Below are 12,979 nucleotides of genomic sequence, written 5' to 3'. Positions count from 1 at the left end.
CTAAAATTTGTTACTACCGGTTCTGTGGGCATGGCTTGGTGATGGTGGTGGGAATGTGACTGGGTGGGCGGGCCAATTTTTTTTTAACTTTTAAAACCATTTTTTCTACAACCTCTTCGGCAAAGAGGTTGTAAAGAAATCCTTTCAAAAGGCTCTGACGATCCCAGCTGAGTTGCCTGATCGGCAGAGACTTTTTTTCTTTTAAATGCCTCTGCCGATCAAGCAACTCAGCTTGGATTGTTAGAGGCATTTAGAAGGAAAAAAGGGTTTTTTTCTTTTAAAAGCCTTTGATGATCCCAGCTGAGCCACACGATCATCAGAGGCTTTTTTTTTACTTTTAAAAGCATTTTTTCGGTGGAAGAGGTTGTAGAAAAAATGCTTTTAAAAGTAAAAAAAAAAAGCCTCTGATGATTGTGCAACTCAGATGGGCATCAGGGGGATGCGGGGGATGGGCAGGGATTTTTGCTACCAGTTCTCTGAACAACCCACCTCCATCGCTACCGGATCGAGTGATCCAGTCCAAACAGGGAGCATTTCACCCCTGTTGTGTAGCCACCCTGGGACAAAAGGCAGCTCTAAGTTCAGCCTCCTGAGAGCCTATGACAAACTATGCATGACAACAGCCATTCTTCCTCCACTTCTCTGGGCTCTCATCTGAGGGAAACCCACAAACTAGGTGGCCACATTTCCAACTGAAAAGAGATTTTCTCCTCTCTAGGGACAATTGGACTTCAGTGAGATATGGCTGGTAACATCATGGACGAGAACATCCATGTTACACATCAACCTGGCATTCAAAAGCAACAGCCTGAACCCAGAGCCACCAAAGATCTGGTAGCAGGTGCTGAGAGTGAAAGCTGAGGACTGTACAGTAGAATAACTTTCAATAATGGATATTGGTCATCCTATGCTCTTCCTTGTAAGGATAGACGCGTCAATTCCATCAGCACCCCTTTTAACTCAAATCCCCAGTTTTCCCTTCTAGGCCAAGCTGTACGTATTAACATTCCCCCTCCAGATAGGAAACATAATCTATCAACAATTGACCAGGATGAACCATAATACAAAGACTCTGAACTGGTCCTTTGAAGCACTTGGAAGTCTTCTGCGGTGGAGTTTCAAACAAAGCCTCAGAGATGGGAATGTCAAGGAGTCACATCATACCAAGAGCATCTACACAACCAAAGGAACTGCCACCAGGTTCCCCCTAATAACTTCTGGGTGGTTGTGGCAAGAAATTAGGTCATACCATCCTGTGCACTGTGGGCGCTGCCCCCATCTCAGCTGCAGAACTCACAGTTCATTGTTTATTTAAGAAACCAAGAAACTTCAAAATTTAAAGTATCTCAGTGTTTTTATCAGCATGGAAAGACAACACAGGAAGTGTCAAAGAAACTAAAACAAAATTTTCTATGAAATCCACAATTTTCTCTCTTAGTCAATGATATAGTCCATAGGCAGTCATGTTTATTTTTTTATTTTTATTTATGTATTTCATCAAGCATGTATTTGATAACAGGTACAAGTGTAAACATAATTACGAATACATGAAATGGATACGAATAAAAGGAAACATTAGGACAGTTCCTGCCTCTCACTCAGCTTTCATGCAAAAAAGGATATTTCTAGAACAGATGGCAAATGAAATTTCACTTCAGTTACAAGGAATTATAAAAAAAATATAGCTCCAAAATGGGATTAATGCATGGAGATCTCGTTGAAAAGAAAATCCAAACAGGCCCTACTCTTAACATTAGGCTGGGTTCAAGGATATTGAGTGCTTCCATGGAGTTAAAGCACAGGCAGTACTAGAGTTAAGTGTCACCAACTTAGACTGGCACCAAACTGCACAGCTCTAGGTGATCTTCCCTAGCAGTCTCTGGAGCAAGAGACCACATTAGAGGACAGCAGAAGCCACTTTCATGGCTGTTGAACTATGTTCCTCCAGCACCACTTTCTGGACATGACCTTACAGGAAGGGCTATAGCCACTACAGAACAGTCCCCTAAAGGCAGGGGTGGGATTCAAAAATTTTAGCAACTGGTTCTCTGCCTGGTTGCTGGGTAGGTGTGGCCATGGTGGGCGTGGCCTACTTGTCCTCCTGCACCATGGCAGAGAACCAGCATTTTCATCCTCCCCAAGCTCCAGAGGCTTTTGTTTAGCCTCCGGGAGGGCATAAATGCCTCTCCCCCCCCTCCGGTCTCCGGAGGCCCTCCGGAGGCCAGAAATGGGCCCATTTTTCACCCTCCCAGAGCCTCCACGCAGGTGCTGCACTTACCTGACATCCAAAACAGGCCACATGGAGATTCCTGGAAGGGGAGGGCCGGGGTGGGCAGGGCCAGCCAGTCCTTGCAACTACCAGTTCGGCGAACCATATGTAAAATTAGCATCTGGCTCACCCAAACTGGTCCAAAATGGCTGAATCCCACCCCTGCCTAAAGGGATTTATTCTGATTTCTCACTAACATGCTTTTCTCCAACAACCCCTGCTTACATGGAAGTTCATGGTCCCAAGAGGGAAAGTTCCTTCTCACTGTAATTATCTCCATACAGGCCTTGAGACCTCTTCTCCTAGTTCTCTCTGAGGTAAACATCAGACTGAAGCAACATGGAGGGGATCTTGTATTAGAAAAGGATAAATATCACAGGTTACACTATTTGTGGCTCAAGGTTTGGGACAGGCAGGAGTGGTGCTCTTGAATGTACTTTCCCCTTTCTTCCAGGTGAATCTTGGTTTGCCTCTGTTTGAATCAGGAAAGCCATTGGATATTCCATCCTGTGGTTCTAATTCTTCTTCTAATTCTTCTTTAGAAACTGGAAGGAGATTGATTCAGACCCATGAAATATGGACCTTCTGCTGCTGGTTCTGATGGTGCTGATGTCCCAGCCAGTCTCTGGGAAGCTTATTTTATTTATTTTATTAAATTTTTATACTGCCCTTCTCCTGCTGGACTCAGAGCCATACACAGCCAAGAATAAAAAACATCCCAATACAAAATTTAAAAGCTTAGAATGAAGTACCCACTATGTTTGGACAACCAGGATGGAAAAAAACTGTGGAGCTACTATAAGCCAGGAGATCTTCTCATTAGTATAGTCATCTCTGCATCAATAACAGCACCTGCAATATTACCTTTCAACCTGGCTCCTTCTAGTCAGATTTGGATGTAAGTCATTCACTGTGATGGAGTTTCTTTCCCTCCATTTGTAATTCTAACACTTCTTTTTTCCCCCTTCTTATTTTCCTGCTGTATTGCAGAACCTGACTAATTTCTTAAATCCTTTTGATTTCCACAGCTTCTCTCTTTTGTCTTATTTTCTGGGAGAAGCTCAAATCCAAAAATAAGGAAAATAATAAAAGACTACAATTAAGTGACACAAACTGACAGGGAAATAACACACCCATATTTATTATGAGTTTGACTACCAGCTTGTTTAAGGTAGCTAACAATCAGGATTGGTCACCACAATGAAAAAAAGTTGTTGAGGCTCTAGAAAGAGTGCAGAGAAGAGCAACAAAGATGATTAGGGGACTGGAGGCTAAAACATATGAAGAACGGTTGCAGGAACTGGGTATGTCTAGTTTAATGAAAAGAAGGACTAGGGGAGACATGATAGCAGTGTTCCAATATCTCAGGGACTGCCACAAAGAAGAGGGAGTCAAGCTATTCTCGAAAGCACCTGAAGGTAGGACAAGAAGCAATGGGTGGAAACTAATCAAGGAGAGAAGCAACTTAGAATTAAGGAGAAATTTCCTGACAGAACAATTAATCAGTGGGAGGATTTGCCTCCAGAAGATGTAAATGCTCCAGCACTGGAAGTTTTTAAGAAGAGATTGGATAACCATTTATCTGAAGTGGTGTAGGGTTTCCTGCCTAAGCAGGGGGTTGGACTAGAAGACTTCCAAGGTCCCTTCCAACTCTGTTATTCTATTCTATTCTAAATGATACAGACTGCAATTGTATCTCCTACAACCATTTGAAAGTAGTTAGAGGTTTTACATTTGCCTATGTGAAGCCTGGAGACTACTTGGCTAATGTTCATATGTACCTCCATTTTCCATTGATGGTGAGTTCTAACACATTTTCTTTGGCATTCTTTTTTTTTTTCTCTTCTTAGTCTCTGCTTCTGTCCAATATGTGGAATATTGTCTTCCTGGATTTATCAAGAAGGCTCGAGAAGGAGAGCCAGTTTGCTGCTATGACTGGGTTCCTTGTCCAGAGGGGACCATCTCCACTCAGGAAGGTGGGTGACATCACAGAGAAAGTAACTGGATTCATCCAGAGCACTTTGATCTATATGAAAGTTAAATTATTTTGTTCTTAATTTTCATGATGTCCAATTTCTTCCATAATGGGAGGGATAAAAAGGATGAAGTAGGGAGGTTGTTGTGGATTGGGTTGCAAATATCATTTCTGTTTGGCAGTTTGGATGTGTCCTTCCACTTTATCTTTCTTAGGAACATCTGAATTCTTGTAACTGTCAGACCTGACCCATTCTGGTTCCTTAGGAAAAAAAGATTCTCAACTCCATTAGGTTGAAGCAAAAGATTCTTTTACTAAGGAAGTTGGTTGCATTAAAGTTAGGCTAGCTCTAAGGTTTTCCTGTGCGAAAAAGATACAGAAGAGGTTCCTTTCTCCCCTGCCCTCTGTGACCACTCCATGCTTCACCTATCAGAGCTCGCTAAGATATTATGAAAACACTGAGATAGACAAGTCACATTCCTTTCTCAGAGTTCATGGCCTTGGTGCCTCTGGTACAAACCAGTCCCAGGATTCTCTGGTCTTTATCACCTGTCATTCCCCCCTCTCTATTTCCCATCATGTACATGCCATCATATTGCACATCTGTCCTCCCCCTCCCCCCTCTGACCTTTGATGGCAGGACCTGGCAGGACCTGACAATAACCTGAGGAATTATTTTAGATCAATGGGTTTTGTGCACCCAAACCAAGTTTACATTACAGGCCAAAAAACACATCAACCAATCCTTCCATTAATCAGTCAATCTTTATGAAGATCTCAAATCCTCATAAGATAAAATATCTAATTTGGAGGATCAATGGAGGGAGAGATATTGGATTCAAGGAACAAATGAAAACCAAATAGAGTGTTACAGATGAAAATACCTAACCTGATATCTGTAAATATGTGTGCTTGTTTATATGTTATTGTGTGATGTCATTGTGTCACTTACCATTGGTTAGTACTTACCATTAGCCCCGCCTTCTCTGTATATAAGTTCTTGCTCCTCCCAGATTAGTGCCTGTCTAATTGTGTTCCTGAGGAAGAAAAGAAATAAATATTACTATTACAAGAAAGCCTACAGTCTCTTATATATGGGCCTAACCAGGATAACCAAACTAGCAACAAATTGGTAGCAGAGGATGGTTTGGTAGGCCCAACCGAACATAAAGATGCAAGACTCACATAACGACAAAAGAAGACCTGCCACCAGATACATAACGAAAAGAATGGCAGCTCAACTAACTCCTGACAAATATACACCACTTGAAAATATTAAGAAACAAACGCAATTACAAGAAAATGAACTGCTAACACCAAACAAAGAAGATGAGGTAAAAAGAAAAATACTAGAATTAATAGAAACAACTACAGCTGAATCAAATCTGCTTGTGAAAATCCGCAGCATAATAAACGACCACGGAACAGCAGCAGATAACGAAAATAACAAACAAGAAAACTGCAAGGTAAGAAATTCAACCCCTGACTTCAAAAATGACACCAAAGATGGCGACAGCTTCCCGCCTTTTTCATGGCAGCCATCTTACCCACCTAATACCTCTAAAATGCCTGACCAATTACTAAAAGAATTCCAAACCTCAAACTACGAAATAAAAAACAAAACCTACCAAGAAGATGATTACCCGAGTCCAAAAACAAATAAAAAACAATTATTTAAACAAAACAAAGCTCAACCTACTGAAGTAGAAATAGACAATGCTATACAGGTGCTAACTGCAGCACTCGGGACTAAACTAACAATACCAAACAAACAACCAGAAAATGAAATAGAAAATTCTAAACTACCATCTACCAAAGGCCAAAAAGAAATAGACTGTCTAAAGAAAGGCCTAGCCACCCGAAGAAAGACAAGCTGGCAATCATACTTACCTACTGAAGAGCAGCTCCCTGAACAACCCGGCTCCATTGGCAATGGCGGCCCGCCTCAAGCTCCACTTACTGACGACCTCAGAGAAGACTCCCCGATGAGCAGAGCAGCACCCCAGGCATTCTTCAGTCACCAGAGGCCCTCCGGAAACAAAGCAGAGCAACAGAAGGCCGTCTGGGACTTCACCCCAGGAGCTGCAGACACAGGAACCTCCCTCATCGACTGCTGGAGAAAAATGAGGACTGAGCATGCCCAGAACGAGCCTGCAAAGAAAGAAGAAGGAAACATAAATACAAGTCAGCGCAACATAGAGATAAGTAAATACAGACATACATCTACCATACCCAGGCCTTATTGTGAGTATGCTAAGGTCTTAAATCATGGACAGCTACTAAACATGAATAACACCTCACTACACTCAGGGACAATACCTCCAGACTTTATAAAATTGAAATTAGATGGAAGCAACTTAATGGAATGGGATCAGTGTTTACAGATTGTATATATGAAAGAAAATGTTTTATTTTTTATTGATAACCCACCAAATAAGCCTTGGACCTATGAAATAGACTGCCTCCACCACAAAGCATACTATATGTTAATTGTTTCTATTTCCCCAAGTATACTCCCCAGTATAGAGCATAATTTAACTGTATTTGAAGTATATCAAAAATTATTCAGACTGTTCTATAGCAAAAATGTAGCCACTACCACAAAAATCTCTAGGGAATTCTATTCTGCCAAACTAAAACATGATACATCCATGAGTGAGCATATCTTGAATTTAAACGCTGTAAGAGCAGACCTTATTCAAAGGGGAGAAACCATTTCTGACAACACCATGAAAAGCATTATAATTAACTCACTAGATCACAGCTGGGATAACTACATTACACTAATAGATAACCTAAGTATAGAGCAAATTACTTTAGAAAACCTTACCAATAAGCTTATTACTGAAGATAGACTTAGAAGAGAGCGATATACACAACAAAGAGAAGGTAGAAATCAAAGAAGGACTGATTTCAGGGCCAGAGACAGATACCCACATGAATGTCTCACATGTGGATCTGAAAGACATCAGAGTAGAGACTGTCCCAAGAATATAGGATACAGTGACTCATATAAACACAAGGATAGAAGAATACACTTTTTAGACAGAACCTCCCCAGATTACAGGTATAAGAGAAGAGAATCACCACACTCTAGAGAAAGACAAACATACAGAAATAACCCTAGAGAAAATAAGAAAGGATCACTATATGGAATAAGAAATAATAACACTTTGATATCTGATTCACTCAACACCTGGCTCATAGATTCAGGAGCCACATGCCATACAACTCATAATAGAGAAATATTAAGTAACTTCACTGAAAAGAAATATTATATTAAAGTAGCAAACCAAAATAGAGTCCTAGTGAGAGGAATAGGAGACACGCATATAAAAGGTATAGGAAAAATAGAGGGGGTACTATTTGTGCCCGAAATTCCAAATAACATATTGGCAACCCTAAAGTTAAGCTTAGACAATGCAATAGAAACCACTTTCAGAGGTGGAAAGGTATTCATGACTAAGAACAACAGAAACATAGGTAAACTATTTACAAATGATGGACTAACATACCTACTGCCACAAGATAACGAACTAGTCTATGCAAACTATCAATTAAGAAACAAAAAACCAAATTCAGATAGCCATGATGAAAATAATGATAAGAATGCATCAAACACTGATACTAATATGTCTGAAAATTTAAACAATGGAAAACCTATTCACGATAATTGTAGTCACTTACTCCACAGAAAGCTAGGACACGCGAGCTTTCCAGTCATACGAAAAATGTTAGAGTGTTCCGAAGATTTAAAAATAAAGAACTGTAAAAATTACTTAGAATGCTCTGTATGCAATTCTTCCAAAATTAAAAACAAGCCAAAACCCAAAAAAGCCACCCGCACCACACAATCAACCTTTCAACTAATTCATATGGATGTAGTAGGCCCATTAAAACCTTCAATTAAATACAAAAAAAGATACTTCCTGACCATAGTCGATGACTATAGTAGATTTGGTTTTGTATACACCCTTAACCACAAAAGTGAGGTTTTCAAAAAATTTAAGGAGTTCTTTAAAATGGTAGAAACACAATACAATACCAAAATCAAACAAATAATGACTGACAGGGGGTCGGAATTCCTATCCAACGAATTTTCAATTTGGCTAAAATCACAAGGAATATTGCACTTTAAATCTTGTCCATTTTCCCCATTCCAAAATGGAGTCTCTGAAAGGAAGAATGGTTTGCTACAAACCATGGTTAAATGTGTGTTAGATGATGCTGGTTTAAACCAGTCATTCTGGGCTGAAGCCCTTAATTATTCCAATTACACTATAAATCGCTTATGGTCCAGTACAATCAATAAGACCCCATACGAACTCATGTATGGAAGGAAACCAAAAATTGGGCATTTACACGTATTTGGTGTATCTGCTGATGTATATGTGCCCTCACAGTTAAGACGCAAAGGAGAGAAAGTATCCAAAAGACTGATATTTATGGGGTACGAATCAGGAACCAAGGGATATCGCTTCATTGATAAAAATAATCACTTCATTGTATCCAGATCTGCCGTGTTTCATGAACACATGAACTGGTCAAAATTACATCTCAATGAAATTTACCCAGAATCAAAAAATATTACACACACGCACGCAAAACATCACACATCAGATACGAACCCCAAATCCACATCTACTAACAGAATCAAATGCCCAGTAATAGTTAATGATGAATGGAAAAAAGGACACCCCACTTTGAAAGTAGATCAATTAACCGAAAAAGAAGCTAAGTATATGCATAGCGATGAACATCCCCAGAATAGGCCCATTAGATCCAATAGGGGCATAATTCCTAAAAGATTAGATGATTACGTACTGTCTATCCAAGCTAAACACCTGACTCCTAACACATATGATGACATACTTAAGCTACCCCTAGAAGAAAAAAGTAAGTGGGAGGAAGCAATGAAAAAAGAGATGGACAGTTTGAGAGAACTAAATGTATATACACCAACAGACCTGCCCACTGAGAAATCCCCTATTGGCACTAGGTGGATCTATAAAATCAAGGAGCTAGAGGATGGTAAATTCCTATACAAAGCCAGGTTGGTGGCTCAAGGCTTTGCCCAAAGATTTCCGGATGACTATGAAGACACTTATTCCCCAACCGTTAGATCAGAAAGCGTGAAAACAGCACTAGTGTTAGCTTCTATCTTAAATCTGGAAGTATATCAATTTGACGTGCAGACAGCCTATCTGCACGCTGATCTAGATAAAGAAATTTATGTGAAAGCACCCCCAGGAAAGGATACAAAAAAGGGAGAAATTTGGCTATTAAACAAGAGCCTTTATGGACTAAAACAGTCCGGTAAGCGGTGGTATGAGTGCTTATCAAAGATACTTAAAAATATGGGTTTTGTAGCTACTTCATCTGATTTTTGTTTTTTCACAAAAAAAAATAATGATTCTATTGAATATGTTTTGATTTATGTTGATGATATATTGTATTTTGGACACGACAAAATTAAATGTGATAATTTCGCTGAACAACTAGGCAAAAATTTCAACTTAAAAATATTAGGAAAGGTAAATAAGTATCTAGGAGTCCAAATTGACAAAACAGATAAGGGGTTCAAATTATCTCAGAAAGACAAGATTATGGAACTCATACAAAAATGTAATTTAATTAATTCAAAAATTTGTGATACTCCTATGTCAACTGATTTTTATAGGAATGTGTATAATGAGTACGAACCATTCAAGGATAACACGTTATATCGATCAATTATTGGGTCCTTATTATACATATCTAATTGGACCAGGCCTGATATCACCCTTGCTGTAAATTTGTTGTCAAGACATGTAAGCAATCCTAACTCATACCACTGGGAAGGAATTAAGAGGATTCTAAAATATCTAAAGTCTAGCATTGATATGTGCTTATTCTTAGAACCATTCATTTCTGAAAAACCAACTTTGACCTGCTACGCTGATGCTGATTGGGCTACTGATTCAAAAACCAGAAAAAGTACTTCTGGATATGTTTTTCTTATAAATGGCTGTGCGGTGCACTGGTACACAGGCAAACAGAATTTAATTGCCACTTCCACAGCGGAAGCCGAATATGTTTGTTTATCCAAAGCGGTCAACAATCTAACTTGGTTCGATGACTTGTTAACCAATGTGTGGGATGAACCTGTTTATCCAATTATTATCAATGAGGACAATAAGGCAGCAATTGATATATCAGCTTCCGAAGCAATAGGTCAACGATCTCGACATATCGATATAAAATATAAACATGTAAGACAACTGTCAAGTATAGGATTTATTAAAGCTATCCATTGCAATACTAGTGAACAAATTGCTGATATCCTCACTAAGCCATTGCCGACCAAACAACATATGTATTTGACTTCCAAACTTGATGTGCATATATAATCTTAATAACCCACCATTAGTTAGGTATTTTAGAGGGGGATTTGTTACAGATGAAAATACCTAACCTGATATCTGTAAATATGTGTGCTTGTTTATATGTTATTGTGTGATGTCATTGTGTCACTTACCATTGGTTAGTACTTACCATTAGCCCCGCCTTCTCTGTATATAAGTTCTTGCTCCTCCCAGATTAGTGCCTGTCTAATTGTGTTCCTGAGGAAGAAAAGAAATAAATATTACTATTACAAGAAAGCCTACAGTCTCTTATATATGGGCCTAACCAGGATAACCAAACTAGCAACATAGAGGATGTACCATAAAATTATCAAGGGGATAGTTCCTTTCCCATCTTTTCTTAGCTTTCCAATTTTCTTTGTTGTTAAATTGGGATCAACCTATGATCACCATCTGACAAAAATGGTGAAATGGTGAAAATAAGAAAGAAAGAAAGAAAGAAAGAAAGAAAGAAAGAAAGAAAGAAAGAAAGAAAGAAAGAAAGAAAGATGTAAAAGGCAGACTCAATGGAGCACTGTATCTTTTTCTGCAATCAGTTTTCTCTTTCCATGTTTCTATCTCATACTCATGGAGTTGCTCTTGAAAACTATTTGGAATTTACAAAATGGTCCAGAATGCAATGCCATGCACGGTGTTGTGTGTCCCTATGTTCTGCCATAGTTCATCCCTATTGTGCAAGATACAGAGGTCCCCAATTTCTTTCCAAGTGCAACTACATTTACCTTTAAAACCCTACAAGAGACAGAACCAGGGTATCTTCAGGTCTTCCTCTCCTGGAAGATACCTGCTTTCTCCATCAAAGCAGATATAATTGGCATGCAAAAGGTCCATTCCCTAAAACATTCCCCACTTTTATGGGTCCTCAGAAGCTTGCCTTTTCTGGTGCAGCTCCTGTCCCATTGGAGCCTACTCCTCCTTGAAATTCAATAGGTCCCCATAGTCTTAAACTTTTGGAGACTTGCTACTTCTTCCAGGCATTTGGGATAAGGTAAGTAGATGTGGTGGCTCAGTGGCTAAAACGCTGAGCTTATCGATCGAAAGGTCGGCAGTTCAGCAGTTCAAACCCCTAGTGCCGCGTAACAGGGTGAGCTCCCGTTACTTGTCCCAGCTTCTGCCAACCTAGCAGTTCGAAAGCATCTAAAAAATGAAAGTAGAAAAATAGGGACCACTTTGGTGGGAAGGTAACAGCATTCCATGCGCCTTTGGCATGTAGTCATGCTGGCCACATGACCATGGAGATGTCTTCGGACAGCGCTGGCTCTTCAGCTTTGAAATGGAGAAGAGCACCGCCCCCTAGAGTTGGGAACAACTAGCACATACATGTGAGGGGAACCTTTACCGTTACCTTTTAAGATCAGTGCAAGATAAGAATCTGGTGAATTACCGCAGAGAAGGGAGGTTGTGGCACTAGATATTTCTTGTTTTAATTTTATATCCTTGTTGTTCTTGTATTTATACTTGGATTGATTGTGGAGCTGTTTTGCTAAAGTGTAAGTATATACAATTTACTGATTTTTTTCTGTCTCTCACTATCATATCAAATCCAAAGATTTTCTTGAAATTTAAAAGACCATATTACTTTGTTTTCTCAAATACTCAAAAATGCATTAAATGCCCAGATGATCAATATCCAACCAAGAACCGAGTCAAATGTATCCCCAAAAGAATAAGCTTCCTGTCCTATGAAGACTATCTGGGTATCATCCTGGTCTCCTTTGCTCTATTCCTTTTTCTAACCAGATGCCTTGTTTTAATCGTATTCCTTCAATACCTTGATACTCCCATTGTCAAAGCCAACAACCGGAACCTCTCCTACATCCTCCTGATCTCCCTCCTGCTTTGTTTTTTGTCCTCCTTTTTCTTCATTGGACAAGCAAGAAAAGCCACCTGCCTTCTCCGACAAACTTTGTTCAGCATTGTCTTCTCAGTAGCTGTGTCTTCTGTGTTGGCTAAAACGATCACAGTGGTACTGGCCTTCCTGGCCTCACAACCAGGGAACAGGATGAGAAGGTGGTCGGGGAAGAGCTTGGCCAACTTCATCATCCTTTCTTCTTCTGGTGTCCAATGTTTCACCTGTGCCACGTGGCTGGGAGTTTCTCCCCCATTCCCTGACTCTGACCTCCATTCCCAGCCTGAAGAGATCATCCTTCAATGCAATGAAGGGTCTCTTACCATGTTTTACATTGTTCTCAGCTACATGGGTTTCCTAGCTACCATTTGCTTCATAGTGGCTTTCCTGGCCAGGAACCTTCCTGGGGCCTTCAACAAAGCCAAGCTGACCACCTTCAGCATGTTGGTCTTCTTCAGTGTCTGGGTCTCCTTCCCGCCCAC

General features: G+C 39.9%; 1 pseudogene; it reads right to left on the bottom strand.

Annotated features, from left to right (window-relative positions):
• The window catches only part of LOC148115915 (vomeronasal type-2 receptor 26-like), an 87,504-nt pseudogene that overhangs the window by 20,702 nt on the left and 53,823 nt on the right, over positions 1 to 12,979 (bottom strand).

Source organism: Pantherophis guttatus, chromosome 2 (genome assembly GCF_059756535.1).
Source record: "Pantherophis guttatus breed Tessera chromosome 2, ASM5975653v1, whole genome shotgun sequence".
Taxonomy (NCBI): Eukaryota; Metazoa; Chordata; class Lepidosauria; order Squamata; family Colubridae; genus Pantherophis; species Pantherophis guttatus.
The sequence above is the reverse complement of the archived record's forward strand: the minus strand, read 5'-3'. Positions and strand labels throughout refer to the sequence as shown.